At 46.4% G+C, this 26,844-nt stretch overlaps 1 long non-coding RNA gene across 1 annotated transcript in view; it reads right to left on the bottom strand.

Moving 5' to 3' along the window:
• Positions 1 to 26,614, bottom strand: part of LOC138735550 (uncharacterized) — an 88,979-nt gene extending 62,365 nt beyond the window's left edge. Inside the window, exons 1-2 of the long non-coding RNA XR_011339762.1 lie at positions 26,467 to 26,614; positions 23,040 to 23,185 (exon numbers count right to left, since the gene is read on the bottom strand). This is a non-coding gene — a long non-coding RNA (uncharacterized lncRNA). The remainder of the gene's footprint in view (positions 1 to 23,039; positions 23,186 to 26,466) is intronic.
• Between the last annotated feature and the right edge of the window lie 230 nt (positions 26,615 to 26,844).

Here is a 26,844-nt window from a genome sequence, read left to right as displayed (position 1 = left end):
ACAGTGAAAGTGGATTGAGGGAATTGGAACGGAAGCAGCCAATAGACAACAACCTTTAGAAGCTTGTGCCAGATTTGACCAATTCTGATGAAAGGCCATCAATCTGCAATATTAAGCAAACTGTGGAGATATTCTTTGACCTGCCAGGTATTTCAAATTCTGCAGTTCTCTATCTCACTGTTCCTGCAGTTTTTCTTCTCTCTTATCACTTATCTCCCTCCACTTACATTCCCTCCAGACAGATCGCTTATGATGAACAAGCCTTCACCACACTGTCTAAACCAACAACATCAGTCTCCCCAGTTACACTGCTCCAGCTCGCTCCATCCTTTCCCTTCAACCAAATGTTTTCTATCATTAGTAAAACCTCCAACTGACCTCTGTACTGTGTTTTGTTCTGCTGTACTTACATATGAATGAACTTGCTGGCTAGCACACAAAACAAACCTTTTCAATGCATCTCAGTACATGACAATAAATGTAAATTTGTAACTAATATTTCCTAATTCTATTTTGCATGTTAGGTCAGTTTCTCTCTGGATGCTGCCTGACCTGTTGACTATTTCCAGTACTTTCTGCTTGTAGTTCACACTCCAGGACCTGCTGTGGTTCAGTAGCCACCCAGCTCTACAATCATGAGTCAGGACCTGTCATGAGAAGAGTTTAGAATAGATGCAACCTCATCCGTAATCCTGAACAACGTGGTTCAGCTGCTCAATCTCTTTACTTCATAAGCAACTCCCTCCAAGGCTTCCAGAGATCTTGGTCTGAAGAGGGCATGTAAAATCACTGAGGACCCCTTCCACCCTGCTTACAGCATCTTTCAGTTGCTCCCATTGGGAAGCTTCTTCCCACGGGCAGTGAGAATGCTGAACGACTAAAGGAACTGCTCACACTGACCATCTGAGACTCTCATCGTCAGAAAACAAAATTTATTTATTTATTTGTTTGTTTGTTTGTTTGTATACGTGAGTACTTGTCCTGCATAGGTATTGTTTATCTGTATGTGTGTTTATGTCTGGTTGTGTGTCTGTGTGTTTTGCACCGAGGACCTGAGAACGCTTTTTAGTCAATCAGATGACAATAAACTTGACTTGGCCCAATCAATTCCAGTTTGTACAGGACTAACTCAACCCCACACTCAGTATCCCACAGCACAGATGGGAAAACTGCCGTGTCAGGTTATCTGGGCTTTGCAGCATTTGAGGATGGAGCACGGAAATCCTTCAGGATCAAAGTCAGAGCCAAGCCAGCTGCTCACAGCTGGTGCCAGCAGCAGTGACTCCCCCCTCCCGCGAAAATATCTGGATGGCGTATGCTCACTGCACACACATATTTCATGTAAATCAGCCATTCAACAAGCTGCACCATATTAAGTCAAAACATCTTGAGTTCATTGTCTGCTTGGAGAACTATTGAATGAATGCATATAAAAATTCATCAATATGTTTTCACATAGGTTTCCTCACAGGAAATCTATGGGCTGGAACTTGAGGTTTAAAGTAGGGAGTATGAAAGCTATCATGTGAACGTAACAATTTAAACAGCCGTGGATTGTAAATTTGGTGCATTTGCTTTGGTCTGCAAATGTCATGAACTTACCAATAGATTTGAACCTGACAGTTCACTTTATGTGGAATTCAGTGATAGGGCCCCAGTCTTACTGAGCATCTTCAACATTTACGCTGGCAATTCCCTTTCAGATCCAGCGCCAGAATGCACCTGGTGCAAAACCCTAGTCCCCATTGATGTATAGGTTCTTTTTGCACTTACGTTTTGGGGGGATCTGGATATCACTAATAGCAGTAAGCAAAATCTTGACAAAAGGAGTTTCATGTGAAAGAGCATCAGCAAAAGGCAAATTTGTCTCTAACTTTAAAAAGATTGTATTTAGTGGTTCTCAACTGTTTTCTTTCCACTCACATACCACTTTAGTATTCCCTATGCCATCGGTGCTCTGTGATTGGTTAGGGATTGCTTAAGGTGGTATGTGAGTGGGAAGGGAAGATTGAAAATCACTGCTCTAGACCCAATTGTTACTGAAATATTTTGCTTGAGAAAAATTATCATTGGCCCATTTCCTTTGGAGTTCTGAAACCGTGCACATAACGAGTCAATGAGGTACGATTAAAACAGTGGTTTTCAAACTTTTTCTTTCCACCCACATACCACCTTACTAATCACAGAGCACCGATGGCATAGGGAATACTTAAAGTGGGATGTGAGAGGAAAGAGAAAGGTTGAGAACCACTGCATTTAAACACTTTCTCTCCAATGTTTGACATTTCCTCCCTGGAAAAAAGACTGATTATACACACCTCATAAGTCAATGTACACTCCAGAAAAACATTCCAATGCTTTCTAATTCAGGCAATATCCTCGTAAACCTCTCTGCACCCACTTGAAAGCTACCATATACTTCCTGTATTGTGACAACCTGAACTGCTTCAAATGGAGTCTAACCGAAGTCTTGTAACATGACTTTGCAACTTCTATATTCAAAGTGCTGACTGAGGCAGGTAAGTATATCGTATGCTTTCTTTACCAATCTATCTATTTGTGTTACCATGTTCAGTGTACTATTGATTTGCACCCTCAAAATCCCTCTGTGCATAAGTACATCAGAAAATAGAGAAGGAGTCCACTATGTGGCCCTTCAGGTCTATTTTACATTCAATAAGATCATATCTGATCAGTCTGTTGGCTCAGCTCCACCTACCCACCTGTTTCCCCATAAACCTTAAGGGCAGCACTGTTAACATAGCAGTTAACAGAATGCTATAACAGTTCCAGCGGATTTGAATCTGGCGTTGTCTGTAAAGAGTTTATGCCTTCTCCCTGTATCTGCATACGTTTCCACCAGGTGCACCGGTTTCCTCCCACCCTTCAAAATGTAGGGTGCACGTTGTAGGTCAATTGATGTTTTGGGGAGGTGGGGCTAATTCCTGGCCAGAAGGACCTTCTATCATACTGTATGTCAAAATTTAATTCCCTTCCATGCAAAGATCTATTCTTAAAACAAATGATGGCACTGCCAGATCTCCTGTAATGGCAGCAGTTCTCTGAAGGGTTCAACCACCCAGTCCTAATACCAGTGGCTCCATGTATTTCAACATTTAAAGGTTCCTTGAATATTGAAATATGTTCAATGAGCCATTCTCTACTGCTCTTTGGAATGAGAATTCCACAGATTCACTGCGTCTTGGTAGAAGAAGTGAAAACAAGCTCTCTGATTCTGTCTTCTGTATTTCTTTCACAATTTTATATGCCTCTATAATATTCCCCATTATCCGTCTAAACTCCAGTGAATATAGTCCCAGGCTACTCAATCTCTGCTCATGAGCTAACCCATTTCTGAAATCAACCTGATGAACTCCCTCCACACCACCTCCAAAGCCATCTCCCTTGTCAGGGAGACCTCAGGGAGTCTGGATTGGTAAAAGCACCTCCAAGACCATCACACTAAGCATGCCCACCCCACCCCCACCCCAGGGCTGCGTGCTTAGTCCACTGCTGTTCCACGACTGTGCAGCTTAACACAGCATGAACCACATCATCAAGTTCGCTGATGACGTGACCGTGGTGGGTCTGATCAGTAAGAATGAGGAGGAAGTGTACAGAGACGAGGTGCAGTCGCTAACAGACTGGTGCAAAGCCAATAACCTGGATCTGAACATTAATAAAACAAAAGAGATGTTTGTCAAATTCAGGAAGGTTCGGGGTGGAACCATGTTCCACTGACCATTGACGGCTTTAACGTTGACGTTATTAAGAGTATCAAGTTCCTTGGAGTGCACTTGGTGGAGAATCTCACCTGGTACCTTAACGCCAGCTCCATGGCTAATAAACCCCAGTAGTGCCTCTACTTCATGTGAAGGCTGAGGAAAGTTAATCTCCCACCCTCCAAACCCATTAAATTCTACAGAGGATGTATTGAGAACATCCTGTGCAAATGCATCACTGCCTGGTTTAGAAGCTGTACCACCTCGGTCCGCAAGACCCTGGAGAGGATAGTGAAGTCAGTGGAAAAGATTACTGGGGGCTCTATTCCTACCATGAAGGACATCTACAACACTTGATGCAGGTGAGAGGCAATAAACATTGTGATGCCCTGTAGTCCTGGACATCTCGTCTTCACTATGCAAGCATGGGATGAATGATAAATAAAGGTGACTTGGACTTGGGACTTGCCAATATAACCTTTCTCAAGTGAGGAGACCAGAAGTTGTTCTCCAAGTGCGGCCTCTCCAACACCCCAATTAACCTACAATCCACCCATATGTTTTGAGGGGTTTGAGGAAACCAGAACACCTGGATGAAACCCATGCAGACACAGGAAGAATGTGCAAACCCGTTACAGACAGCGCCAGATTAGCGTTGCATTAACGACAATATTAACTGTGCCGCTTCAGGTCCTTTGACAAATTTCTTCACTTTCGATAACATTGCTAGTTTTTGTGTATGCTTCAAACTTATTAGCCCACCTACATTTTTGTCTAAGTTATTTATATATATCACAAGCAGTAAAGGTCACTGACAAGATAGTGCATGGATCTGGAGGGGAAGAGTGACCCATTATGGTGGAATTTTTAATCAGGATGGGTGAGTGACACCATTTGGAGACCTGAACTTAAACAAGGGTAACTGTTATGATACGATGCATGAATTGGCCAAGATAGGCTGGCAGTGTACTCTTAATGGGTGGATGGTAGATAAACCTTGGGTGCCAAGGTTAGCGTTGCGGTTAGTGTAAATTTATTACAGCGCTAGTGACTGCAGTTTGAATCCAGTGGTCCTCAATCTTTTTCTTTCCACTCACATCCCACTTTCAGTATTCCCTATGGCATAGGTGCTCTGTGATTAGTAAGGGATTGTTTAAGGTGGTATGTGGGTGGAAATAAAACGTCTGAAAACCACTGTTTTAATCATCCCTCATTGACTTGTGATGTGCACGGTTTCAGAACTCCAAAGGAAATGGGCCAATTACAATTTTTCTCAAGCAAACTATTTCAGGAACAATTGGGTCTAGAGCAGTGATTCTCAACCTTCCCTTCCCACCAACATCCCACCTTCAGCAATCCCTGACCAATCACAGAACACCGATGGCATCGGGAATACTTAAAGTGGTATGTGAGTGGAAAGAAAATGTTTGAGAACCACTGAGTTAGCCTGATTTCAGTGGTGGGAAAGATACTGGGGTCAATTATTAAAAATGTCAATGCTGCGTATTTGGAAAGGAGTGACAGAATTTGTCCTGGTTGGTAGGGGTTTACTAAAAAGAAGTCATGCTCGACAAATCTTCCAGAATTATCTGAGGGTCTGACCAATTGAGTGGGGAAAGGTGAATGAGATGATGTAGTGAATTTAGACTTTCAACTGGCTTTTGATATGTCCTGCTTGAGAAATTGGTGTGCAGAATTAGAGCCCATGATACCATGGTATAGGAGGCAAGGTAGTGATGTGGATAAAGAGAACTGGCAGGCAGGCAGGACACAGAGAGTGGTCATAAATGGGTCCTTTTCAGATTGGCAAGCAGTTACTAGTGGGGTACCACAAGGTTCTGGAATCACAGCTATTTACAATATATATTAATGACCTAGACAAAGGAATTGAATGCACTATCTCTCAGTTTGGAGATGACATCAAGCTACCTGGCAGTTTAAGGCTGATGGGTGATGTGGACAGATTGGGAGAGTGGGCAAATGCTCGGAAGATGCAGTAATAACATAGATAAATGTGAGGTTGTCCATTAGATCATTATCTGAAGGGTAGATCATTATCTGAATAATGAGAAATCAGGAAATGGTTAAAAAGAGACCTGGATGACATGGATCATCTGTTGGAATAAAGGTATAGCAGGCAGCGAAGGAATCAAAGGCCTTTATCATGAGAGGCATTGAATAAAAACACAGGTAGGTGTGATAGCAGTTGTATAGGGCCTTGGTGAAGCCACATCTCAAGTATTGTGTCCAGTTTTGTGCTCCTGTTCTGAGGAAAGAGTCGTGGTATTGAGAGGGTGCAGTGAATGTTCACAGATTCCTGGATGGCAGGTGAAGAAAAGCTGGACTGATAGGATTCATACTCACTGGAATGTAGAGGATGGAAAGATGATCTCATTGTGACAAATAAAAATTCTGACTGGAGTGGGCAGGTTAAACCTAGAAAGGGAGTGTTGCCTTTTATGTAATCTCCACAGCTGCACGGCAAAGTGTTCAGTGGTGAACTCGAATTCAAGGCCCTGTATCCCGATCACAAGTACTCAATCCCTGGTTCTAAATCTCCAAATTGTTTGAAAGCCAATGGTGCCCCAGGAATTTCAGGATGCCTGTTTGCCACACGAACCCTGGACCCAATTCCTGGCTCCAAGACGCCAGTCACCATCAGCCCACACTTGGCATGAGGCCTTCAGCGGCCAAAGCCAATCTAGAGCCTGCCATGCTCCCAGACCGAGTTGCCTGTGCTCCATACAGAACTTGGAGAACTGCACACAATACTCCCAATGAGGCTTAACTAAAAGCTTTGGAGTTGTATTCTGGAAGTCTGCAGACACTGTGGTTGAAGTAAAAACACAATGCTGGAGAAACTCAGCAGGTCAAACAGTGTCCTTTATATGGTAAAGATAAAGATGCATAACCAACATTTTGGGCTTGAGCCCTTCATCATGATGTGAAAAAAAATGTAGGCAGGTGCCCAAACAAAATGATGAGGGGGGAGGAGCACAGGCCCACAGGATAAGGGAGGGAGGGGAGGGATGGCTCTGTAAATGGAGAGGGAAAGGCATGGAGAACTAGAGGAAACAAGACAAAGGGAAGGGGAATGGAGTGAGAATGGGGAGTAGGCTAGCAGAACCCAGAGAATTCAGCGTTAATGCCATCAGGTTGGAGGATGCCCAGGCGAAAAATCAAGTGTTGTTCCTCCAATTTACGGGTTTGACAGTTCATGGACAGACATGGATGTGGAATTGAAATGGTTGGCCACTGGGAGATCCCTGTCTCTGAAGCAAACAGAGTGATGTACTGGTGTTATATTTTAATTATTTATGTAGTTTTAGTTCCGTAAATTTTTTTGCTTTAATATTATTTTTTCACATTTCAATTATTTAAAATGCCTCTAAATAGGCATTTGAAGATGGGGGTTGCATTCTGTTAAAGAATATCAGTGAGTTGGAGGTGCAACTATCTCACTGATGCTGGTCTAATGCAACCTGGATGGTTCATGTTAGAGTGTCAATATCAAACCATAGATTTGATGTGAAGGAACTAGGGCATGGATGAGCCAATATGATGTGGTCCACAAACAGAAGATGGCTTACTAACCTCAAAGAATGTTGTCATCCATCAAAGATGTAGACGCTTGGCCTGCCGTATTTCTGCTGATCGCATATCTTCGCTATTTCTGTTTGCCGGAACTTGGACCTTGCCGTGACAATTCAAAATGCTCAACTAGATGATTCCTTCAGAATCAGAATCTGAATTTATCGTCATGAACAAGTCATGAAATTTACAGTTTTGTGGCAGCATCAAGGTGCAAACATTCATATAAGCTGCCTTACAAAAAATACATTAAAATAGTGCACAGAAAGTCAAAATGAGGCTGTGTCTTTGGTTTATTGATTGTTCAGGAATCTGATGGCAGTGGGGGAAGACGATGTCCTTGCGATGTTGAATGTTTGTCTTTAGGCTCCTGTACCTTTTTCCTAGTGGTAGCAGAGTGAAGAGGGCATGGCCTGGGTGCTGGGGGGTCCTTAAGGATAGAGGATGCTTTCTTAAGACACTGCCTTGATGAGAAGACCTGTCTCCTGATGTGCATCACCTGGAAGTCGTAGTTGCAAATCGAAAAGGTTTTGCTTCTGTTCAGCTGCGTAAATTAGTTCAAGATTGGAAAAATCACCACAAGTGCATGTGACAGATTCAGCTCTGCTCAACTCAAGTTTCAGTGAAAGGGGATGCACCCCCGAGGCTCCCTACATCCAAGATGAATTAATCAACGAGAGGGCATCCATTAATTGCACTCAGTAACCAGTCTTCCCAGAGGCTCTGTTTCATTGTAAGGCAAGGATACTGCTCACTTGTACACTTAATAAGGTTTTGTATGCATGCTCCTTTTAATTTATTAAGTGGGCTCCTATTTTGCCAGTCAATCATTCCATATTGTTAAGTCACTTTCAATAATTTAAATTTGGTATTCTCACAAACATTAACACAAAGATACAGCTTCTCTTAGTGAGGTGGTGGTGGGGAGGGAAGATGGAGACCCAAAGGCAATGAGGATGGGGTATAACTGGATGGGTAGGCTGGGCTCATCAGCCTTGGTTGGCAGCCAATCTAAGAGAAGGAAAACTCTGATTCCAAACCTGGGCAGATGGAGCTCATTAGCCTCGTCAGGCCATCCATCTAGGGGAAGGACACTCTGATGTAACACCTACGACCTGAGGACCTGGCTGTCACTGTCCCAGCGTGCCGGGCCGTGGCAGATAAACCCCGGTAAAGGGTGGGGCCAGTACTGCATACTCTACACGCCACCTAAAAAAATCCATTGTGCCGGCTCGACGGACATGCCCATGCCTACGATCCTTCCTAAATTTTCATCCGCAAAGCCAAGCCATGAAGAGAAGAGCATTAACATTGTAATCATAATGGCTAAATTCTTCGACATAGGCAAATTTTCAGCTGTATTACTTAAACTTCAATAAGTTACCACACTCCAGCACTGATGATCTTAAAACTTAGCTTCTCTTGGTGAGGTGGCGTGGGGAAAGGTTGTTGACAGGGGAGATGCTGAGAGGAATTTGGACAGATGTGGGGAGGGGGTGGGGGGGGGTGATGGAGACGATGGAGATGAGGAGTGTGGGTCTGAGAGAAGGTGGAGATTCAAGACCTATGCAGCCCTGCTTTATGCAGAGGACTGACAGATAGTTTCCGTAAGAGTTTCTGCAACTATTAGTAATTCCTAACTAGGGTACGTGGTTAAGTATTTGACCTCACTGCACATCCAAGAGAATATAAGAGCATAAACAATAGCCAAAACTAACCAAATGGCCCCTCAGCCCTCCAGATGACACTTTCTAATCTCTCAAATTTCCTAATTTCAAAACGTGATCTTCACAGAAACGTAAGTGACCATATTTCGAATTACTATCTTATCAATCCAATAAACCAAACTTTGTAGTTGCAGCTTTATGTGGCCTTTAATTAGTTGATGTAACCATTTTGCATAACTTCACATCAAGATTTTCATAACAATTTATAAGCAAAGCATTCGGTTATATTTAAAGACATAATGGTATGAGAAATAAGATGATTAAGACTAATAAGATGATTAAGATAAATAAGATGAATTCAAAGAAATGTAGTTTGCTTGCTTACGCCTCCTCCATGGTTCTTTGAAGACTGAATGCAAGCTCTGAGTCTGCAGAGATATTACAGCATATGACATCGTAGTAACTATGGTAACACTACAAACAACAATCTTTCTTAAGGGATAGTCATCAAATTAACTAAGTAAATACACAAGGTCTTAACCTTTACAAAACCTGCTACACCATTCAACAAGTTCCCAGAGAAGGGGAGTCAATCTGGAAAAATGTGAAGTGATGCACTTTGGGAGGTTGAACTTGAAGGCGGAGTATGTGGTTAATGGCAGGATTCTTTACAGTATAGAGGACAAAGAGATCTTGGGGTCCAAGTCCATTGATCCCTCCAGGTTACTACATAAATTGAGAGAGTGGTTAATGCATATGGTATGCTGGACTTCATTAGTTGGGGGATTGAGTTCTAGACCTGTGAGGTTTTGTTGCAGGTCTATAAAACTCTGGTTAGACCAATGGTTCTCAACTATTTTCTTTCCACTCACGTACCACTTTCAGTATTCCCTATGCCATCGGTGCTCTGTGATTAGTAAGGGATTGCTTAAGGTGGTATGTGGGTGGAAAGGAAAACTTTGAAAGCCACTGTTTTAATCATACATAATGGACTCATTAAGTTCACTGTTTCATAACTCCAAAGGAAATGGGTCAATGACAATTTTTCTCAAGCAAAATATTTCAGTAACAATTGGGTCCAGAGCAGTGATTCTCAACCTTCCCTTCCCACTCATATATCACTTGAAGCAATTCCTTACTAATCACAGAGCACCGATGGCATAAGGATTACTTAAAGTGGTTGAGAAGGTTGAGACCATATTTAGAGTAGTGATTACAGTCTGGGCACATCATTATAGCAAAGATGTGGAATGTTAGACCAGCCATTCTCAGTCATATTTGACTAGGGTCTCCTTCGGACTCTGCTCTGTTTATGGGCCCCCTTCCCTGTCAAGCAGTCATTTAGTTAGTTTCTTCTGTACTTCTTTCCTACTGACTACACAAAAAAAAAATATAATTTCAGTCTGTGGCCTCCCTTAAATGTGCTGTGACCTCCCCCCAGCCATTGTTGAGAATGGCTGCTTTAGAGATGGTGCAGAGGATATTGCCTGGATTGTTGAACGTCTTATGAAGCAAAGTTGACAGAGCCAAGGCTTTTCTCTGATGAAGGATGAGAGGCAACTTAATAAGATTATGGGAGGCATGCAGACAGCCAGCACTTTTTCCCCCCAGGATCTATGAATCTTTATTAATTGGAGTGTAGAAGGCTGAGGGGGGATTTGATAGAAGTATATAAAATTATGAGGGGAATAGATAGAGTAGATGTGAATACGGCCTTGCCCTTGAGAGTAGGAGAGATTGGAATGAGGGGGTCATAAGTTAAGGGTTAGGGGGCAAAACTTTAGAAGTTACATAAGAGGAAGCTTTTCACTCAGAGAGTGGAGGCTGAATGGAATGAGGTAGTTGCAGCAGGGTCAATTTTGGCATTCAAGAGGAAGTTGGATGAGTACATGGATGCGAGGGGATTGGAGGGTTATGGGCAGGGAGCGGGTAGATGGAACTAGTGGAGTTTCACTTAAATCAGTGCGGACTAGAAGGGCCGAAATGGCCTGTTTCTGTACTGTAATTGTTATATGGCGAGAGGATGGCAATGGCCAAGACCAGTGTGCATCTGTTTAAGGTCAGTGGAGGAAAGTTTAACAGAAACCACAAAGGTAGGTTTTTTACACAGTGAGCCGTAGGAGCCTAGAATCCATTGCTGGGCAGTGATGGAGGCTGGTACAATAGGGACATTTAAAAGGCTCTTATAGCCACAGGAATGTGAGATAAACAGAGGGGCATGGGCTGTGAGGTAGGTAAGGATCAGATTGTTGGGAAGTAGGTTTACAAAGGTTGGCACAACATCGTGGTACTATGTGGTAATGTTCTATGTTCCTTAAAATTGAAGGAAATAAGAGGGAAAAGATTTGAATGTTTCATATTAATGAGCCTTCATCAGAACTTCATTGCACTTCCTCTAATCACGATTCATTGAGCTGAAACATTAACTCTGTGTCTCTCCACTGACATGCCAAGCTGCCTGACATGCTGAATGTTTCCAGCATATTCTGTCGACATTTCTCATTTTTAGGCCTTTTTGTTATTCTGAGCAGCACTGTGAAGAGGGAATGTGAAGAGGGCAAACTCCCAAGGAAAATGCCCAAAAGTTTCTGGAGGAACTCAGAAGATCACGCAGCGTCTATGGGAGGCAAAAATAGATAACTAACCTTTTGGGCCTTAACCCTGCATCAAGCTATGTGCAAATAGGCAGACAGGTCCCTGAATAAAAAGTTGGGGGTCAGGGAGGAGGGAAAGAAGGGGCAGGGGAAGGAGCACAGGCCAACAGGGAAGAGGCCATAGGTAGACATGGATTAGAGGGGAAGAGAGAAAAACTGAGAATTGATCAGGGGACAGGGGTAGATCTGTGAATGCAGAGCAGGAGGAAATGAGACAGAACAATAGGAAAGAGACAGAGAGAGAGAGAGAAAGAGAGAGAGAGAGAGAGAGAGAGAGAGAGAGAGAGAGAGAGAGAAAGCAGTGAATAGCTGGTGGAAAGGAGTCAGCGGGATAGGGAGCGAGAGAGACTGGGGTGGGTCAGGGGGCGGGGGTTGGTTATTGGCAACTGGAGGAGTTGAAGTTAATGCCATCTGGTTGGAGGGACCCAGACGGAAGATGAGGTGTTGTTTCTTACAATTTGCGGGTGGTCTCAGTTGGGCAGTTCATGAGACACTGGACAAACCTGTTGGCATGGAGATGGGCCTGGAGATTGAAATGGGTTGCCACTGGGAGATCCCTGCCCTTGCAGAGGACAGAGCGAAGGTGCTCAATGAAGCGATCGACTAGCCTGTGTCCAGTCTTTCTGACATAGATAAGGCCATAATGGGAGAACTGGATGCAGTAGATGACTCCTCCAAATGGTTGCTTCACTTGGAAGCATTATTTGGGGCACTGAATGGTGGTGAGGGAGGAAGTGTGGGTATAAGTGTGGCATTTCCTGTGGTCACAGAGGTAGATACCAAGGTGACGATTGGTGGGAAGGGAGGATTGGACAAGGGAGTCACGGAGGGAGTGGTGTGTTACTTGGGAGGGTTCTTAAATAACTTAGAGATGCAAAATTCAAATAACAAAAGTGACTTTACTTGCTGATGCCTTCCACCATCTCAGGAAACTGTTCACACACAATCCTTTACAGATACATACACCGCACAGTGGTGCACTACAGTTATTACAGTAAGAAGGGTGTATTCTTACATGGTTACAAAATAGCCAGCTCCCCACCATGACTACCAGCCAGCTCCCCGCCATGACTACCAGCCCCCCCACATCTCCATCGGGCACACAAAACTCAAAACGGTCAACCAGTTTACCTATCTCGGCTGCACCATTTCATCAGATGCAAGGATCGACAATGAGATAGACAACAGACTCGCCAAGGCAAATAGCGCCTTTGGAAGACTACACAAAAGAGTCTGGAAAAACAACCAACTGAAAAACCTCACAAAGATAAGCGTATACAGAGCCGTTGTCATACCCACACTCCTGTTCGGCTCCGAATCATGGGTCCTCTACCGGCACCACCTACGGCTCCTAGAACGCTTCCACCAGCATTGTCTCCGCTCCATCCTCAACATCCATTGGAGCGCTTACACCCCTAACGTCGAAGTACTCGAGATGGCAGAGGTCGACAGCATCGAGTCCACGCTGCTGAAGATCCAGCTGCGCTGGATGGGTCACGTCTCCAGAATGGAGGACCATCGCCTTCCCAAGATCGTGTTATATGGCGAGCTCTCCACTGGCCACCGTGACAGAGGTGCACCAAAGAAAAGGTACAAGGACTGCCTAAAGAAATCTCTTGGTGCCTGCCACATTGACCACCGCCAGTGGGCTGATAATGCCTCAAACCGTGCATCTTGGCGCCTCACAGTTTGGCGGGCAGCAACCTCCTTTGAAGAAGACCGCAGAGCCCACCTCACTGACAAAAGGCAAAGGAGGAAAAACCCAACACCCAACCCCAACCAACCAATTTTCCCTTGCAACCGCTGCAATCGTGTCTGCCTGTCCCGCATCGGACTTGTCAGCCACAAACGAGCCTGCAGCTGACGTGGACTTTTTACCCCCTTCATAAATCTTCGTCCGCGAAGCCAAGCCAAAGAGAAGAGAAAAAGGGAAGACAAAATAGTTCACATTATCCTGACTATATAACATGGTCCCTATGGAAAGCAGAGAGGGGAGAAGAGGGAAAGATGTGAAAGTCCATCCATGACTTCCTCATCCACTCCTCCCATACCACCAATCACCCCCTCTGTGTCCATCTCATATATTAAAGTTGTAGAAGAGTGTTACACCACGGAGCCACCTTGGGCCCAACTCGCTCATGCCAACATATTGTCTACCAATTGTGCCCCTTTGCTTGGAGTCAACCTATATCCCACTAAATTTTATTATCCTGTCAAAATGACTTTTCAACTGTACACTGTCAGCTTGAACCATATACCACCCAACCTCTGTGTGAACATGGTGTCCAATGGGTTTCTCTTAAATCCTTCGCCTCTCAATATAAATCCTTGCCCTCGAGGATTAGACTACCCGACAGAAGTCTGTGATTATTAACATCCACATACCCAGAATTTTATAAACCTCAATAAGGTTCCCTTCAGCCTCCATACACTCCAGGAAGAAAGATCCGGGGCTTTTGATTGTTCTTGATTTGACAGGGCATCAAAAGTTATGGGGAGAAGATCAAGCAATGGGGTTGAGTTGGAAAATGGTTCAGCTCATGATTGAATGGTGGGGCAGACTGGTTGGGCTGAATTGTCTATTTCTGCTCCGATGTTTCATGGTCTTATAGCATTTCCAGCCTTTCTCATAATCCAAGGCCCCCAATCCTAGTAGCATTCTCTGTGATTGTTCAGTGTGAAGTGGCAAGTGTTATTTAAATGATGAGATCTCATGCAAAAAGGGTTGGAGCTCAGGGAAAACCTATTGGGAAAATATTTCACTCAAGAATCACAAGTTCAAGTTCACTGTCATGTGAAATGGTGCAAGACTAACAACCTGAGTCTCAACATGGACAAGATGAAGGGGATGATCGTGGGCTTCAGGAGGACTGGGAAAGGCCACCTTCCACAAAGCAACAGCAACTCTGTAGTAGAGAGAGTGGAGAGCATGAAGTTCCTTGGCGTCCACTTAACTAGTGACCTCTTGTGGACACTCAATATCTCCTCACTTATCAGAAAGGTGCAACAGCGATTGCACTTCCTGAGAAGATGAAGTGGCCAAGGCTACCAGCCACCATTATGTCAATCTTTTACAGGAGCTCTATCGGGAGCGTCCTGACCAGCTGCATCACAGTATGGTACGGTTGCTGCAGAGAAATGGATCAGAGGTCAATCCACAGGACTACCAGAGTGGCAGAGAGAATCACTGGAGTCTCCCTCCCCACCATCGATGTGATCTATCGACTATATTGCTCTTTGCAGACGATGCCACTTTAGTTGCCCATTCAGAGCCAGCTCTTCAGCGCTTGATGTCCTGTTTTGCGGAAACTGCCAAAATGTTTGGCCTGGAAGTCAGCCTGAAGAAAACTGAGGTCCTCCATCAGCCAGCTCCCCACCATGACTACCAGCCCCCCCACATTTCCATCGGGCACACAAAACTCAAAACGGTCAACCAGTTTACCTATCTCCTCTGCACCATTTCATCGGATTCAAGGATCGACAACGAGATAGACAACAGACTCGCCAAGGCAAATAGCGCCTTTGGAAGACTACACAAAAGAGTCTGGAAAAACAACCAACTGAAAAACCTCACGAAGATTAGCGTATATAGAGCCATTGTCATACCCACACTCCTGTTCGGCTCCGAATCATGGGTCCTCTACCGGCATCACCTACGGCTCCTAGAACGCTTCCACCAGTGTTGTCTCCGCTCCATCCTCAACATTCATTGGAGCGACTTCATCCCTAACATCGAAGTACTCGAGATGGCAGAGGCCGACAGCATCGAATCCACGCTGCTGAAGATCCAGCTGCGCTGGGTAGGTCATGTCTCCAGAAAGGAGGACCATTGCCTTCCCAAGATCGTGTTATATGGCGAGCTCTCCACTGGCCACCGTGACAGAGGTGCACCAAAGAAGAGGTACAAGGACTGCCTAAAGAAATCTCTTGGTGCCTGCCACATTGATCACCGCCAGTGGGCTGATATCGCCTCAAACCGTGCATCTTGGCCCCTCACAGTTCGGCGGGCAGCAACCTCCTTTGAAGAAGACCGCAGAGCCCACCTCACTGACAAAAGACAAAGGAGAAAAACCCAACACCCAACCCCAACCAACCAATTTTCCCCTGCAACCGCTGCAACCGTGTCTGCCTGTCCCGCATCGGACTTGCCAGCCACAAGCGAGCCTGCAGCTGACGTGGACATTACCCCTCCATAAATCTTCGTCCACGAAGCCAAGCCAAAGATTGCCTGAAGAGGGCATGCAAAATCATTGAGGCCACCTTCTACCCCATGCACAGTCTTTTTCAGCTGCTCAGTTGGAGAAGAGATACAAGAGTGTCAGAGCCAGCACCACCAGGTTGAGGATCAGCTTCTTCTCACGGACAGTGAGAACGCTGAATGACCAAAGGAACAGCTTTGACCATCCGAGAATCTCATATTTACAAAACAATATTTATTTTATTTATTTGTATATATGAATACTTATCCAGCATGTGTATTGTTAGTCTGTATGTGTCTTATGTCTAGTTGTGTGTTTGCGTGGTTTGCACCGAAGACTGGAGAACGCTGCTCAGCGTGAGATGACAAGTGTTATTTAAAAGATGAGATCACAGGCAATAGTGGTTGGAGCTCAGGGAGAACACTGTTTCATCAGATTGCACTTGTACAATCTTGAACGGAAGCAGGCCTATCAGCCCATTGAGCACATCATCTACCCGGCTAAGTCTGCAGACACTGGGATTGAGTGTAATACACAAATGTGCTGGAAAAACTCAGTTGGTCACCCAGCATCCATAGGAAGGAAAGGATAACCAACCTTTTGGGCTTGGGCACTTTGTCAGGTATAAGTTAAAACAGACAGGCGCCTGTCTAAAATGGTGGAAGGTAGGGGGTGGGTGGTTGGGGTGGTGGTAAAGGGAAGGAGGAGAGGAGAAAGGAAAGGGCAGGGGTTTGAACACAGGGTAAACAGCTGCTCTCAAGCTCTCCAACCATATGATTACCCAGTCAACCTGCCTCCACCTATGACCCGTTAGCCTGTGCTTCCCCCCCCCCCCCCCCCACCCTTTCCTCCTGCCAACTTTTTATTTGGGCACCTGTCTGCTTTTGCTTATACTTGACAAAGGGTATAAATCATTGGTTGCCCTTTAAAGGGGGTACGGTTGGCATAGTGGTTCACACAAGACCTTTGCAGCATTAGAGATCTGGATTGGGGTTTGAATCCCACATTGTCTTTAAGGAGTTTGTATGTTCTCCACGGGTCTGAATGGGTTTTCTCCAGGGGTCTCCAGTTTTCTCCCACCATTCAAAATGTACCCAGGGGTGTAGGTTAATTGAGTGTAAATTGGGCTAAAATGGTCTGTTACTGAGCTGTATGTCTAAATTTAAATTTATTCTAATTCCATGTTCCAGTATCTGGCCCATAGCCCATGCCTTGCAGATTCATGTATTTGTCTCTGCTTCCATCAGCCACACAGGTGGTGCATTTCACACCCCAAACACCCTATGGATGGAAGTAAATCTACTGTAATTCCCCTCCAAATCTTCTGCCCTTTGAATCTAAACTTTCTAGTTTTAGACACAACACCATAAGAAGTAATAGCAGGATAGGCTATTCAGCCCATCAAGCCTTGCCATTTAATCATGAGCTGATCCATTTTCAGACTTGGCCTCACTGCCCGTCCTTCTCCCCATAACCTTTGATGCCCCGGCTAATTAAGAACCTATCAATCTCCGCCTTAAATATACCAATTGATCTGGCCTCCACAATTGCCTGTGGCAACAAATTCCACAGATTCACCACCCTCTGGCTGAAGAAATTCTTATGCTTCTCTGTTCTAAGAGGAATCCCTTCAATCCTGTTAGCTTGTTATTCATCCCACCTATGCCCCTCATGCCTCCAAACTGGTGGCCCCGTCAGTGTCCTCTGGTGGAAATCAAATCCAGCTTATCCAGCCTCTCCTCATAACCGGAACACTCCAGCCCAGGCAACATCCTGGTCATTCTTCTCTGCTAACCCACTTCCCATTCTCCCTCTCTTCCCTGCCCCTCTGTCTCCTTTCCTCCTCCTCTCCACACCCTTCCCTCTCCATCCACAGAGCCATCCACCCTCTCCTTGATTGCTGGAGTGCCCTCCCTCCCTTATCCACCTATTACCTCCTGCCTGTGGGACTGTGCTCCTCCCCTGCAACCCCCCCCCACCCTCCACCATCTTGTTCAGGCACCTGCCCACATATCTCGATGAAGGGCTCAAGCCCAAAATGTTGGTCATGTATCTTTATCTCTGCTATACTGTTTGAGCTGCTGAGTTTCTCCAGTATTGTGTTTTTATTTCAACCACGGTGTCTGCAGACTTTCGTGTTTTACTCCTTTCTTTAGATTTCGATTTCAGATTTATTGCTGCAGTACATACATGATATCACTTAAAACCGTTAGATTCTTTTTTCTGTGGGCAAGGTAGAAAAAACTGTACACTGCATGTATATGTAAACGAATAAAGATCTGTAAACAGATAACTAATGTAAAATGACTTGCAATACAGAGAGAATTTTAAAATATCAATAAAGTGCACAAGTAAGAGTCCTTAAATCAGTCCCTGATTGAATTTGTTATTGTCGAGTCTGATGGTGGAACTCTCCAATGTAATCATTGTGACAACCAGAACTGTGAGCTCCTGCAGTGGCCAGCGCATGTTTTATGAATTGGAGCATTATAAGGGTCACCCTAGATGTTGCTACCTTAGACATGTCCACACGGACTCTCCATTCCTCAATACTCCCAAGGGATTTTCCAGTCATTGTGTATGGCTCCTGCCAGAATATATCACCGCACAATAATCAGAATTCTAAACAACCATCCTGTGATAGTACTGATTCTATCATACGTATGTACAGATTGTAGTGTAGGATGACTGTGATTGGCTGAGAGTGTCGCCACACCTTCTGGCAGGTCTTAAAGGATTGCCAGACCAGGTCATTCTGGACTGGTCGACCTACTTGTGATGTGCTCCAGTCTTTTAGTTAATAAAAGCCTTGGTTTGGATCAACGAGTCTTTGGTTCTTTCGACGCGCACGACACATCCATTTGGTGTTTTGCTCATAATTGTGGCGTATTGGAAGGGTCAAGAGGCAAAGAAGTTGAGGGCATTGCTCAGTCCTGGCGAAACATGAACCAGCAGGGAGCAGGACATGTCCCAGCAGAATCAAATGTTGCAGCATGGGATTCTGAGGCCAGTGCGCACTACAGACCATCTGCTGGAGGAACTCAATGGGTCGTGCAGAATCGACCTTCTTCCACTGATCCATCTCAACTTGTTGAGTTCGTCCAGAAGATTTTTCTTTGGCTCCAGATTCTTGTGGCTCTTTCCCATTAAACAAATGCCGATTCAACAAAGTCTATCAGGCGTACGAGACCCACAGAGCTGCACACTTCGGCTGAGCCCTCCTCCTGGGTTGGGAGGTTACTGTTGGGTGTCACTGACCTCCTTGAAGATGATTGAGGTAAAATACCAAAAATCTACAGAGGCCATGGTTGAAATAGAAGCAGAATGCTGGAGAAATTCAGCAGATCAAATTGTTGTCTTTACAGAGCAAATGATACATAACCAACATTTTGGGTATGATCCCTTCTTCAGGATATCAAATGATGATGATTATCCTGCTGGAGCTGTTGGAGCTGCTGGTGTGTCTGCTGGAGCTGCTGGAGCTGATCCTGCTGGTGTGGCTGCTGGTGGAGCTACCCTAGGGGCTGCTCGAAATAATCCTGCTGGAGTGGCTGCAGGTGGAGCTGCTGGTGGGCCTGCTGGTGGGGCTGCCCTAGGGGCTGCTCAAAATAATCCTGCTGGAGTGGCTTCTGGAGCTGATCCTGCTGGTGTGGCTGCTGGTGGGGCTGCCGTAGGGGCTGCTCGAAATAATCCTGCTGGTGGGGCTGCTGGTGGGGCTGCTGGTGGGGCTGCTGGTGGGGGTGCTGGTGGGGCTGCCCTAGGGGCTGCTCGAAATAATCCTGCTGGAGTGGCTGTAGGTGGAGCTGCTGGTGGGCCTGCTGGTGGGGCTGCCCTAGGGGCTGCTCAAAATAATCCTGCTGGAGTGGCTTCTGGAGCTGATCCTGCTGGTGTGGCTGCTGGTGGGGCTGCTGGTGGGGCTGCTGGTGGGGGTGCTTGTGGGGCTGCCCTAGGGGCTGCTCGAAATAATTCTACTGGTGGGGCTGCTGGTTGGGCTGCTGGTGGTGTGGCTGCTGGTGGAGCTGCTGTTGGGGCTGCCCTAGGGGCTGCTCAAAATAATCCTGCTGGTGGGGCTGCTGGTGGGGCTGCTGGTGGAGCTGCTGGTGGGGCTGCCCTAGGGGCTGCTCAAAATAATCCTGCTGGTGGAGATACTGGAGGGGCTGCTGGTTGGGCTACTGGTGGTGTGGCTGCTGGTGGAGCTGCTGGTGAGGCTTCCCTAGGGGGTGCTCAAAATAATCCTGCTGGTGTGGCTGCTGGAGCTGATCCTGCTGGTTTGGCTGCTGGTGGGGCTGCTGGTGAGGGTGCTGGAGGGGATGCCCTAGCGGCTGCTTGAAATAATTCTGCTGGTGGGGCTGCTGGTGGTGTGGCTGCTGGTGGAGCTGCTGGTGGGGCTGCCCTAGGGGGTGCTCGAAATAATCCTGCTGGTGGCGATGCTGGAGGGGCTGCTGGTGGTGTGGCTGCTGGTGGAGCTGCTGGTGGGGCTGCCCTAGGGGGTGCTCGAAATAATCCTGCTGGTGGGGCTGCTGGTGGGGCTGCTGGTGGTGTGGCTGCTGGTGGAGCTGCTGGTGGGGCTGCCCTAGGGGGTGCTCGAAATAATCCTGCTGGTGGGGATGCTGGTGGTGCTGCTGGTGGTGCTGCTGGGAGGGTCTTCTCGTTGAATTGCTGGTGGAGTTACTGATGGGAATGCTAGTGAGGCTACTGGTGGTGGCTGCTGGAGATAACCCTGCCAGTGGAGCTGCTCGTGGGGTTGCTGGGAGGGGGATGCTGTTGAAACTGCTGTTGGGACTGCTGATGGAGCTGCTGGGATGGGCTACTGGTGGGGCTGCTGGTTAAACTGCTGGTGGGGTTGCTGGGTGGGAATGCTGGTGGGGCTGCTTGTGGGGCTGCTCAGGGAGCTGCTGGGATGGGCTAGTGGTGGGGCTGCTGGTTGAGCTGCTGGAGGGGCTGCTGGTGTGGTTGCTGGGAGGGGATGTTGGTGGGGCAGCTGGTGTTGCTGCTGGTGGGGCTCATATTGCTCCTCCTCCTAGTAGGGTTGTTGGTGACCTTCCTGCAGCCCCTTTGGGTGCTGCTCCTCCTGGAGGTCCCATTCCTGCTGCTCCTATTGGTGTTCATCATTCTGTCAGAGACCCAGAGGAGACAGCAGAAACCAAAGGCCCTGCTCATCCACATCTCTGCCATCTTTCCTTCTCACTCTATCAGCCCCCTCAATTGCTTCGTCAGGAATGGCCTACTTGGTCACCTTTCAGATTCAACAGGATGTGGGTGTCTGTGAGGCACCTCCGCAGACCTGCTGCCATTTGCTGAGGGCCACCGAAGCCTCCCACTCCTCGATCGTGCCTGCTGCAAGTTGAAGAGGGAACGGTCAAAGTCACTGAATGACAGGGCCTGAAACATGGGCTGCCTTTTACTTAGTATGGATGCTGCATGGACCTGTTGACTCTCCCCAGCAGTTTAGTGTATTGCACTCGACCCCAGCATCTGCAGACTTTCCTGTTTGCCGTCACTTAATGAGCGCCAGGATTCTTTCAAAAGAATGTGATTGATTCTCTTGGGATCAATTATCTAAATTTCCTAAGTGTTTGGAATCAGCATGACCAAGACTGATTCAGAAAGCAAAAAAATCCTAAAAGATTGGTGTACAAACCCTTAACACTGACTTACCTTTTAGAGATCTATGGCATGGCTGATTCGGGACTTAATTAGGAGGGGATGTATCTAATTTGCTGTATAATAAAGTAGGGATTTGATACCTTACACTGCGGTAACACAATTACAACCTGGTTGACACTCATTCAAGAAGATTTCCTGAGCCAGCACGTGGAGATGGGTAATATATGCCCAAAGGGCGGCAATGTATCAGAAGTACAATGGCAAGCAGGACTGAATTTCCATGGGTCTTTTCACACCTAAGGGTCTTCCAAAAAAGCCGTGTCAACCACACGGAAAAGGCCTTGTTGTTTTGTTGCCTCTTCTGCCAGTCCATTTGTGGGGTTTTGTGCAGATAATGTGATACGCCATGAATGACTCCAAACTGATAGGCTTTTATTAGCTTTAGAACGAGGGCTCATCCATGCACCGTACAAATACTCTATTTTCTAATGCTTAAAAATGAAGCTGCCTTTGTCCTGCACTAAACTGCTCCCTCTTTTTAACTCTGCACTTCTGTATTGTGCTTTACTTGCTGTACTATGGATGAGATGGCTAGCTGGCCTGCTCGCTGCGCCTCGGCCCTTGTGGCCCTAGACTTGAACGATTCCTTGGCCACTTGAAGAAATTCCATGTTGAGGAGTAAGACAATGGTATTGCACGAGAAAACGTGCATAATCATAATTCACCTGCCATCTGGTGAGGCAAAGGTTTGGTCATTCAACCGTTCTAATCCAATCAAACCATTTTAGACATTGGAGTGTTTGCAACAGAGGGCAATGTTTTGACAGTGCCATTAACGCAGGAATGGCAGGAATAACATTATGAGGAAAGATTGCGCAATTTGGGATGTACTCGCTGGAGTTTAGATGATTGAGAGGGGATCTCATAGACACCTATAAAATTCTGGCAGGACTGGACAGAATGGATGCGGAGGGGATGTTTCCAATGGTGGGGGAGACCAGATCCCGGGGCCATGGTTCGAGGATAATAGGCAAACCATTTAGGCCCGAGATGAGGAGGAATTTCTTTACCCAGAAGGTGGTGAATCTGTGGAATTCATTGCCACAGAGGACAGTAGAGGCAGGTTCATTGAATATATTTAAGAGGGAATTAGATCTATTTCTTCAGTATAAGGGAATTAGGGGTTACGGAGAGAAGGCGGGGATGGGGTACTGAACTTTAAGATCAGCCATGATCTCATTGAATGGCGAAGCAGGCTCGAAGGGCCAAATGACCTACTCCTGATCCTATCTTCTATGTTTCTACAAAAACATGAGATGACCCTATTATATTTGGGTTCAAGATAATCAGTTGTATTTTTTATGCTGCAGAGAACATTATAGCGCAGAACAGGCCCTTCAGCCCTCCATGTTAAGCAGCCTCATGCAAACCTACTCCACAATTAACCAGAGCCCTCTATTTTTTTTTATATCCATGTGCCTACCTATTAGTCCTTTGAAGATCATAATCGTACCACCCTCCACTAACGCCCCGGGCAATCATTCCAGGTGCCCACCACTCTCTGTGTACAAAAACTTCTCTAAACTTTCATCCACTGACCTTAAACAGATGTCTTCTGGCATTTTCTGTTGTCATCCCAGGAAAAAAAGGACCAGGCTGTCCACCCTATTGAAGCCCCAGTGGCAATTCTGTGCCCCATTCTCGAACTGACATGTCTGTCCATGGCCTTATGTACTGTAAAAACCCTGTAAATTGAAGGAATGACATCTTATTTTTCATCTGGGGACTCTTCAACCGGATGGCATTAACATCGACTTCTCCGGTTTCTGCTAGCCAGCCCCCACCGTTGTTTGCTGGAGCGTCCTACCTCCCTTATCTACCTATTGCCTCCTGCCTGTTGGATTATGCTCCTCCCTCTTCCCCAGCCCTCCTCCACCATTTTGTTCAGGTGCCTGTCTGTATTTTGTTCATACCTTGACGAAGGGCTCAAACCTGAAAAGTTGTTTCTGTACCTTTATCTTTGTTGCACTGTTTGATCAGCCGAGTTTCTCCAGCATTATGTTTTTACTTCACTCACGGTTTCTCCACTCCCATGTTTTACTCTCATTTTAGTTACCTCTATTAACTCACCTCTCCTCCTACATTGCTCCAGAGAAAAGCTCTAGCTCTGTCAGCCTTACAAACTATGACCCTAAACAATCCCACCCCCGCCCCCCCCCAGCTAATGTTTTCTCCCTCTCCCTGTCTTTCCACCTCCCACACTTCTGTCCGATACCCTATCACCTCTTGGACCTACCTGCAGCTTCTTACCCTCTTCACACATGTCCTAACTTATCTTAATCTTGATAATTGTTCAGACCTAAAATGTTGACTGACCATTTCTACCGATGCTGTAGAATTCCTCCAACAACTCTCACCCTGTCTCCTGTAAGGATTTCAGAATCAGAATGTGTTGTTAAGAACACGTCAGCATCACAGAGAAAACATTCATATTACAACTATCTAACAACAATAATATATATATGAAAAATAAAAATAATACTGCATGAAAAGTAAGGCAGTGTCTTTGGTTCATTGGTCATTCAGGAATCTGATGGCAGCGGCGAAGAAGATGCCCTTGCGCTGCTAAAAGCTCGTCCTTAGGCTCCCGATAGTGGCAGGGTGAAGAGGGCATGGCCTGGGTGGTGGGGGTCCTTGAGATCAGAGGCTGCTTTTTTAAGACACCACCTGATGTAGAAGTCCTGGGTGGAGTGAAGTCCAACGTCTGTGATGTCGCAGGCCGAGTTAACAACTCTCTGGAGCTTTTTTCTTGTCCTGAGATTCGACGCCTCCATACGAGTCAGTGATGCAACCAGCCGAAGTGTTCTCGACGGTACACGAAGTTTTCGAGAGTCTTCAGTGACGTACTGAATCTCCTCAAACACCTCACAAAGTATAGCCGCTGGTGAACCTTCTTCGTGATTGCATCAATATGGAGGCTCCGAGGCAGATCCTTAGAGATGTTGACACCCAACAATTTGAAGTTCTGGACCTTCTCCATTACTGAGCCCTCAATGAGGACTGGGTTGTGTTCCCCTGACCCCCCCCCCCCACCTTTCCTGAATCATCTCCTTGGTTTTGCTAACTTTGAGTGCAAGGTTGTTGACATTCACCATTCAACGAGCTGATCTATTTCCCTCCTGTACACTTTCTCATTTCTGTTTGTGATACTGTCGGCAACTGTGGTGTCATCGGCAACATGTAATTGCATTAGAATTGTGCCTGGCCACACAGTTGTGGATTTGATTCCTTTCTTATTTCTTTGCTTCAGTTCCCAGGATGAGGTCTTCCAATCCAGAACACCCGAGATGTCCTCCTTCTTCAAAAAAACATGGCTTACTCTCGACTGCCATAAACTCAGCCATCACTCACATCAAATCTATTTCCCACACATCTGCTCTGGCCTCTCTGCCCCAAGACTCAGCAAGGCCAGGTTTCCTCTTGTCCTCACCTTCCACTTTTGTGTCCAACTTATCATGCAATTTTGACCATCTACAATGTGATCCCTTCACTAGACACATCTTCCCCTCCCCTTCCCTCTCTGGTTTCTACAGGAGTCACTCCATCTGGGACTCCATCATCCACTCCTCCTTCCCCATCCATCATTCCCTTGGCACTTACCCCTGTGACTGCAGGAGGTGCTCCACTTGTGCATACATCACTGCCCCTCATCACAATTCTGGGCTCCAAACAGTCCTTCCAAGTGAAGCAACAGTAAAATTGGGAATCTGCAGTGGTCAGTTACTGCATCCAGTGCTCCCATCGTGGCCTCTTCTACATTAGGGAGACTGGATGCAAACTGGGAGATCACTTTGTTGAGCACCTTTGCTCTGTCCACTGCAGTAGCAAGGACTTCCTCGTGGCCAACCAATTTAGTTGCATACACCATTCACACACCCACATGCCTAGCCATGGCTTCATGCTGTACCACACTGAGGCTACTGTAACATTGGAGGAACACTCCAACCAGGCGTCATCAGCTTTTCCAGTTTCCATTAAATCCCTCTGCCAAGACTCCCTCTTTCTCTATCCCTCTCTCTCTTTTCCTCCATCTCCTCACCCACTTTCCTTCCCTCTCCATTCAGAGAACCACCCTTGCTTACATCACCTCAGCATTTTTATCTTCTTCCCTCTCACCTGTACCCACTTATTCTCCTCCCATTACCCCTTCTTCTCCACCCCTCTACTCCCCTTTCTTCTCCTCTTCTCTCCCCTCCTCCCCTTCTCTCCCTTCCCCTCTCCTCTCCTCCTCCTCCTTTTCTCCTCTCCTCCCCCTTACTCCTCTCTTCTTCTTCCATCTCCTCTCCTCTCCTCCCATCCCCTCTCTTCCCCCTCCCTTCCCCCTCCCTTTCCTCTCCTCCCCTTCCCTCCCCTCTCCTCTTCTCTGCTCTCCTCCCTTCCCCTCCCCCCTCCTCTTCTCCGCTCTCCTCCCTTCCCCTCCCCCCTCCTCTCCTCTTCTCCGCTCTCCCCCTCCTCTCCTCTTCTCCGCTCTCCTCCCTTCCCCTCCCCCCTCCTCTCCTCTCATCTCCCCTCCCTTCCCATCTCCCCTCCTCCTCTCCTGCCTTCTCCTCCCCTCCCCTCCCTTCCCATCTCCCCTCCTCCTCTCCTGCCTTCTCCTCCCCTCCCCTCCCTTCCCCTCTCTTCCCCTCCCCTCTCCTCACCCCATCTTTGATCACACCTTGATGCAGGGCTCAGGTCAGAACCGTTGGTTACCCTCTACTTCCCAGAGATGCTGTGTGATCTGTTGAGTTTTTTGCATTGTTTAACTCCAGCAATTCTTTGTCTGTTCACAGTCTGAGCTCTTTTATTCTGGGTCACCTGCAAAAATGACGGGTTAAACAGTGGCTGTGAAGCTCCCATCTCTTTATGCCTTCCTGGCATTATTTCAAACCCTTTTCTTTTAATAATTAGAGATTTAATTTTCCAGGGCGATACTGTAGCTTCCAACTCCTTCATTGTTTAACACCCCCTGAAACATGTCATTTACCAATTTGGGTACAGAACTTCTCAAATGCCTCCAGCAAAATTAAAGACAAGAAGGACTGTGTTTCTTGGCGATCACAGTGAATGTGACCTGGTGGATAACAAATGCAGTTCACAGGATATGAATTCATTTCTCACAGAACTGACTGAATGTCTCATTAGCCAGCCGGACTGAACACTGTTATGTCATAATGAGGGAAACAATGGGATATGATGGTTCTATGCCGTAGGGGACCAGGAGATACCATCTGCAGCAGGCAGCTGGTCAGGGCTGAATAAAGTTGTTTGCTCTGCAGTTGACAACACCACCCCCCCCCCCCACCAACCCCATCTCTTCTTCCTCTTTATATCTCAAGTATAGTGAAGCTTTATTACACGGATT

Source organism: Narcine bancroftii, chromosome 6, assembly GCF_036971445.1.
Source record: "Narcine bancroftii isolate sNarBan1 chromosome 6, sNarBan1.hap1, whole genome shotgun sequence".
Classification (NCBI taxonomy): Eukaryota; Metazoa; Chordata; class Chondrichthyes; order Torpediniformes; family Narcinidae; genus Narcine; species Narcine bancroftii.
Note: the sequence above shows the minus strand (reverse complement) of the source record. Positions and strands in the feature narration are given on the sequence as shown.